This window comes from Artemia franciscana, chromosome 2, assembly GCF_032884065.1.
Source record: "Artemia franciscana chromosome 2, ASM3288406v1, whole genome shotgun sequence".
In the NCBI taxonomy this organism is placed as follows: Eukaryota; Metazoa; Arthropoda; class Branchiopoda; order Anostraca; family Artemiidae; genus Artemia; species Artemia franciscana.
In genome coordinates, this window is record NC_088864.1 from 26,669,944 (window position 1) to 26,677,553 (window position 7,610).

Consider the following 7,610-nt stretch of genomic DNA (forward strand, 5'->3'; position numbering starts at 1 on the left):
CCTGTCCCCTTTCTCTCATTCCAGCAATTACCTAGCCCTGCACGGTCTAATATATTCTTCACCTGATTTAGCCACGAATCCTTCCTCTTATCTTGAAGCATCATTAAAAATTCTTGTTTAACTAGCCTATTATCTTCTGTCGATGATACCCTTCCCAATATTTAACCATACTAATTAACCTATTCTGTCTCATACACTTTATTCCTATATCCCCTCTTAGTACTAACCCATTAAACTTATTATCAAGCCGCCCCATAATGCAAAGCCGACCTAACCCTAGCATTAAAAACATGCTTTATTAGTCCTGTATCCCTAATTTCCTTGATACTACTTTTACTTAACAATCCTAGCAGTCAAATTTCCTTACTTTCTACTATCTTAAGATGTTTTTTCCATTTCCCATCTGACGAAAACCTACATCTTAAGTACTAAAATTCATCTACGCAGTCTAGTGTCCTACCTTCATACGTAAACTGACACTGCGAATCTATCAATTCTCCATTTTTCCTAAAAACCATTACCACCGACTTCTTTATGTTTAACACTAGTTTCTTATTCCTAAAATAAGAAGATGCTAGATCTAGCAGTTGTTGTAAATGTTCTTTACTTTTCGCTACTAATGCTATGTCATCCGCAAAGAGTAATGCCATAACGCTTGCTCTTGAAAGCTTAATTTTTGGGGCGCCTCTGCCTATCAAATATTCTTCCAAATCATTAATACACAATGAAAATAGCTTTGGTGAAATTGTACATCCTGCTTAACACCAAGTCTACTCCTAATAACCCTAGAGAAATCCTTGCCTGCTCGTACTACAATCTTAAATATATTATACATAGATGCTATAATCTTAACAAATGCGCTTGGTAGCTCTAGTGCTAACAACGACTCTATCATTAAACTTCTATCTACTCCATCAAACACCCCTTTTAAATCCAAAAATGCAACAAATAGCCTACCCTCTTTTCTCCTAACCTGTTTCCTAATCATCCCCAATAAAATAAAAATCTGATCTATAGGACTATAGCCTTTTCTGAACCCTGCCTGCGAATCTGATAAAATTCTATTTTGGTCTATCCAATTATCTATCCTACAACATAATATCTTAGCAAAAACCTTACTAAGCACATTACTTAGGCTTATACCTCTATAATTCCCATGGTCTAATCTATCCTTCTTTTTAAATTACGGCACTAGAACAGATGTAGCCCAAGACAAGGGCCATTCTGCACTGTTCAATATACCGGAAAACATCCCTGCTACAACAGGCAGCAGCCGCACCCGTCCCCACTTCCAAATTGCGGCTGGCATTCCATCTTACCTGGAGCAGACCCACCTTTCATCCCTTTCTTTATCTCCCAAACTTCACTTACTTGGATGGGAACAACCAAATCATAATCACATTCTTGTATTGGCCTATCAACTACATCATGTAAAGCAGATACCAGATCTACACTTAAACTAGTTCCTCCTTGGTCCCTAATCACTTCGTTTTCTCTCTCCTCTAAATATGTAGGCCAAAAATCTACTGCTGGAATACCATCACAAACCTCTGTTCCTCCAATAAAATTTTTAACTATGCGCCAAAAGGTCCTAATATCTTCATAATAATCTTTTTTCAGTTGCTCTCCTGTCCTAATTTCATACTCTTTTTTCTTAATCTTCAACATTTTCTTATACATATTTCGAATCAACATATAATCCATAAAAAATCTAGTATTTTCCCTACTACCTATGCTATAACTGGCTTTCCGCAGTGCCTCTAAAACTTCCTGGCGTTTTCTTTCACAATCCTCATCAAAAAATTTACTAATGCTAATGGCTCCTCTATTTTTCCATCACCTAGTAAAACCAAACATTTCTCTAATTCCTGCTGAACTTCTTCACTCGTCATCATACTCTAAAAAATTTTCTCATTCTCTCCTGTTACTTTCAGTGCCTTTCTAATCCCTAAATCCTCAGTTTCCTTGCGTTTTTTCTTCCTATTACTAATATTCGATAGTTTCTTAGAACAAACCAACTCAAAAGTAGGCTTAACAGGCAAGTGATCTGAACCTACCATTGCCATCAACTCGAAATCCGCACGTAGATGCCAAAGAGGAATACCCACCAAAATATAATCAATTACACTTGGAGAAGTCCCAGAAAAACAAGTGAAATTTCCCACACCTCCATCCTTTCCAACTCTTCCATTCAAAATAGCAAAATTTTCCTCACCACAAAAATCCAAAATTTTACGGCCCCAATTGTTCTTTCGTCTACTATTTCTACTATAAAAGAAAAGAGTAACATTAAACCCCAGTGTTAGCATAATTTATTACATATATGAGTGAGTTGCTCCTTCCTCATCTCCAGCCTCCCCCTCAAGGTCTTAGAAATTTTGGAGGACGGTCATTCTGTTGGGGATTGAGAGTTTTAGTCCTGTTTTTTAATCGAAAGGTGATTGGAGGCCAACAAACCCCTTTCCTAGAGCCGTTTTTGTATCTGGTCTGTTTCTATATCTGGAAAAGGGTCACACATCCATAAGCTTTCTTTGGTAAAAATACGCAATTGCAAACATTTATAGATGAGAGCTTTCAACCTCCACTGTAGGGTTCTCTGATTGTTCTGTTGAAAGGTAAGGGAACATATGCCTCAAAGGGTGCATGTTTAATGCAAAAACATCCTTACCCTCATTAAGCCTTCAAGTAAATACAGAATCATCTCTAAGAAAGCATATTGCTGGTTACTGGGAATATCGACGGTCATCCCAAACCTCCCCCTCATAGTCGTAAAAACTTTCGAGGATGCTCATGCGATCAGAAGTTGAGAGTTCTGGTCCTCTTTTATAGCCTAATTCGAAAGTAATTGGAGACCAACTAATCCCTGTCCTAAAATTGTTTTATGATATTTGGTCCTTTTGTTACCCTTTAGGACATCTGATGGATTTCGAGGTACCCATTTTGTAGTTTCTCTGTGGCTGCTGAAGTTTGCATGTGGTGGAACTTTCCATGGGGGGAGAGAGTTATCTAGGGTGAATTTTTAGCGGGAGGATTTTGACCGTAGATTTCCCGCAAGGGGGATTCTCCTGGGACGAATTTTATGGTAAGAGCTTGTGGATAGACACCCGGGGTCTTGGCTATTTTGCCTTTAACATTGCCACTGCATTCCCCTTCGTTACTAGTAATACTACCAAGGTAAATGAAGCTACCCCTTGATCGATCTTCTCGTTACCAAACATCACCTCTTCACCTTCACTTATTCGCAGTCTAAGTGATTTAGTCTCCTTAGCATTAATTTCCAAGTCTGTTGTATCATCCTGAACTCTCTAAAAAAAAATCCAGAAATCATTCATTTTGCTAACATCTTCATCTAGGACGCTCAAATCAGCAGCATGATCTAGGTGTAGGAGATTTTTACTTCCCTATTTGACCCCATGCTTTCCCATAGCCTTTGTGGCTTTTTTTTAGGACAAAGTCCATCAAAGAGATCCATATAAAAGCATGGTCTAAGTGTAGGAGGTTTTTACTTTCCTATTTGATCCCATGCTTTCCCATAGCCTTTGCCACGATCCATATAAATAAGGATAGAGGCCGACTTTGCTCAATACCTGATTTAATGTGAAACCAGCTACTAACATAATTTCCTACCTTAACCGCAGCAATGTTATTCTCGTAGATAGCACTAATCGCTTTAGTCTATTAACCTGGAATACTATATAAGGATAAGACTTTCGCTGAAGCTCTTCGTTGGTAAATCACACTCTTGCTCATAGTCATAGTCTATAGAGCTAATGTCTAAACGAGCCTAAAGTCTAAGGCCCTTCTCAACTATTAATATTGACTAAGAATGGAAAATTTGGTCATTGCATCACCTCTCCTTCCTTAAATCACACTGTTGTTCCCTTAAACCTTATCTACAGCATCTCTAAGCCAGAAAGGTAAGATCATATTAAGTAATTTGGTTCCTACAGAAACCAAGCTAATATCTCAATAGTTATCAATTTACCTCTTATCACCTCTCTTATAGAGGGGTTTAATTAAAGTTTTCCTAAACTTGCTAAGAGCTTCCCCTTTTTCAAAAATTCCATTCATAATTTTTATCTCAAACTTCATAAATACCATATTCAAAAAACCCAATTACTACACTAGCAGTACTTGAGACTCTAATGTGTTTTAATCCTTTTAGTACTGTCTCTACTTCTTCCTTCGAAATTCAATCTTCCTTTACGTCCAATGTGTGTCACAAAACTTTTTCACACTTTTCTATATAATTTCTGTAACTTTTTAATGGCTCAAAACACTCAAAATGTTCTGCCAAAGTCTCTTTAACCCTATCCTTAGCAGTAACTGGGCCCCAATTTCTATCTTTAATTGGGACAAGTACGGATTTACTATTTGCTCTCAGTTATTTAGTATGCCAATACTGTACTTTACTAAAATGCCGTCTGGCTACAACTTTTAGATCTTCAGCAATTTTATCCGTGACCTCTACTTCCCACATCCTTGATTCATACTTAATGCTTTCTCTACTTTCTTTACATTCCCCTTATTTTCATCTGACAAACCAATCAAATACTTCTTGTACAAGCCCCTCCTCTTCTAAACTAAACTTCAAGTATTTTCACTAATATTCCTAGCTGCCTTTCCAATTTTCTTCCCTAAGACACAACCAACTAATTCACACAAAAAAAAAAAAATCCTAAAGTTAATCCAGACTCCGTCTACTCTGTCCAATTTACGAGTCTTGAAATAGTATTCGGCTGTTCCTGGAAATTTTCTCTCAAATCCTCTCCCTGGAGTCTACAGCATCATAATTTGTCAGAAGGTAAATATCCTTCCTAAATTTCAGCTTTAGATTAGCCCTAGACACTACTAGATAGTGATCTTTCCTTCAAAATCAATAACAGCCCTTCTATAGACCCTAGCATTTTGTGTCAATCCTGCCCCTCTTTTGCTTACAATAACATAATCAATAAGGTTGGCAGTCTTATCATCATGCGAGTATCAGATTAACTTTTGGGCCATTTTATGACTAAATATTGTAGTAGTTGAAATTAGTTCGTTAAACCTACAAAACTGCAGCAGTATACAACCCTTTCTATTTCCTTTTCCTGCACTAAATTTACTTATGCTAGGATACCATCAATCGCTTTTTTTATAAATCTGGACATTCAAATCTCCAAAGAAAAACATCATATTCTTACTTGGGATCCTATCTATTTGTCCCTGTAGCTGTAAGTAAAATTCATTTGAAGCACTACAATTAATCAATCGATTCTACCTGGACATAAACTGCTATGACTGATACCTTGCACATATTAGTCCTAAAGGAGCAACAAACATTTTATTTTTAATTCCTTCCCAACCTATGGCAGACTTAGCAGTTACCAAATTTATCATGAGCCTTATTCCCTGGCTAAGCACCACATCCTTCCTGCCTGAGTAAATATATTCTATGCTACCAAATTTCATGTTTCATACCCCTGGGATGACTTTCCAAAATGCAAAACAAGTCTAGTTTAAAACGTCTGAATTTGGCAGTCAAAAGTCAATAGGAGAGTCTTTATTTAATGTTGTAGCATTCCAAGCTGCAATTTTCATATTATTTAAATTATTAAGGATTCATGGAAAGCAATGGGTCTCATACCAGTGCAAGACAGAGACTAATACATTTTCTCAAGTTTACAGGAAGTGGATAAGCCCACTTAGACCCGGACAGCATGAATTCCCTGGGATATCCAGTATGAATGGTGCCTTTAGTGCACTCCTGGGTATATCTGGGTTACATCTTGGTTTTTTACACTTTGTGATGCTCTTTTATCAGTAAAAGTTGAAATCCTGCACTATTTCCATGCCTTAAAACATTAAGCTACTGTGGAGAGGTAGTCCTTAATAGATAGCTACCATAGAAAGAGGTTTTTACCAGGCCATAATTGCTCGAGGTGCACCACTGCTCAAGTTAACCCTGCAGCCCCCTTATCAGTCACGGTTCTGGTTATGCAAACTGGTGAATGGTTCATGCTGATGCCACTATGCGGCTACAAAATTAGGACTACTCACTTTAGAGATAGGGACGGAGGACGGAGCCTATGACGGAACGGAGAGTCCAAACCATCTTATAACACTAGAACAGCTCCAACCTTTTATACTCAACCTGTCCTTCATCAGAACATTCAGGGCGATTCAAAAAAATCTTAAAATATAAATTTAGCTTTTAGTTTATGAAGTCCAAACATAACTTTACATACCTTACTGCGTGTTTGACATATCGTCAATGAATCACTCTCGACTTCGAGCTGTTGGTCGAAAAATTATCCCAAGATTGCTTGGGACGTTTTATGGGTAGAACCGCAGTCTGAACTTCTATATAAAAAAAACAGCCTTAATAAAAGTTTTATGGTAGCTTCAACCTGTGTTTCTGCTTTTGTTTTCTTTTAATTTTTATGCCTGAGCAGCACTACAGTACTGCTTTTGTTTTTGCTTTGCTTTTAAGATGAGCTGTTTGTAGCTTGGCAACAATGAAATATAAAACTCTGATTTTTTTTTCAATATAGGACATAGAAACAGAAACAAAAGTTTTTGTGATGTTTACAGAATTTACACTAGTTTTTGACATATTTGTTTTTATTTATTTAGCATACTGGACAGCAGACACAAGAAACAAAATAAGTTATCGAAGCTCTAAAATCAAATCTGACGCAGTAATATCTAAAATATAACCTCAATTGTTATCATCCATGAAATTATTCATAAGGAATTAAAGCGGTTCAATCGGCACTTGGCGTGGTTTTGCCATGATTTTTTGGTATTGTCCTACATTTTTCAAATCCAAATATGATTCAAAAGGTAGTATTTTGTTCAGTTTGAAGAATCATGACGCTCGTCTGGGATCATACTCCATATACCTAAATTTCTTATTTTGTTTTCCCCAATAATTCGTTTGTAAAAGTTTCTTTTTAAATACTAGAAAGATAAAGGTTTTAGAACAACGTATATTTTAAAGTAATATCTAAAATATTAGACAGTCCCACGGTCGCTTTTACTGCTAGAGCCTCAAACAGTTTTGAAATTTACTGGCCAAGATTGGAGACATGGCAAAAAGAGCAGTTTTTAGAATAAAAACAGTTTTTGGAATAAAAATAAAGCATAGATTCTGTAAAAAAAAAAAACCATGGAACTCAACAGGAACTAAGTATTCAATGTGTTTATCCTGTGTCTTAGCTTGTGGATAGTGGCACTATCTCAAATTTGGCACAGCCAGAAGTACTTTCTCCGACTCAAACTGAGGCTGTTCTGAAACTTGGTTCTGGTTCTTGGTTCTGAAACTTGGCACATTGATCAACAACTAGAAAGGAAAGTCCACGCGTTCTAAAAAATGTGTTAAAGGCGCATTCTAAATATCCAATGGTCCCGAAAAGTAATAAACGGATCTATACGACAGAAAACATCTCAACCACTCATAACCAAAAGGATCAAATTCATGAATTGGAATTATCTCAGTCATGTTATCCGCATGCCCAAAACTCGACTACCGAAGGTAGTTCTTTAGTGGTAGCCACGTGGTATCAGAAGAAGAGGACGCCCCAAAAACAACCTACGACGTAGCTACCGAGCTAACCTCACAAATCTCA

General features: G+C 37.0%; 1 long non-coding RNA gene across 1 annotated transcript in view; it reads right to left on the bottom strand.

Annotated features, from left to right (window-relative positions):
• Nucleotides 1-6,338, bottom strand: part of LOC136034281 (uncharacterized) — a 74,162-nt gene extending 67,824 nt beyond the window's left edge. The window contains exon 1 of the long non-coding RNA XR_010619154.1: nucleotides 6,228-6,338. This is a non-coding gene — a long non-coding RNA (uncharacterized LOC136034281). The remainder of the gene's footprint in view (nucleotides 1-6,227) is intronic.
• Between the last annotated feature and the right edge of the window lie 1,272 nt (nucleotides 6,339-7,610).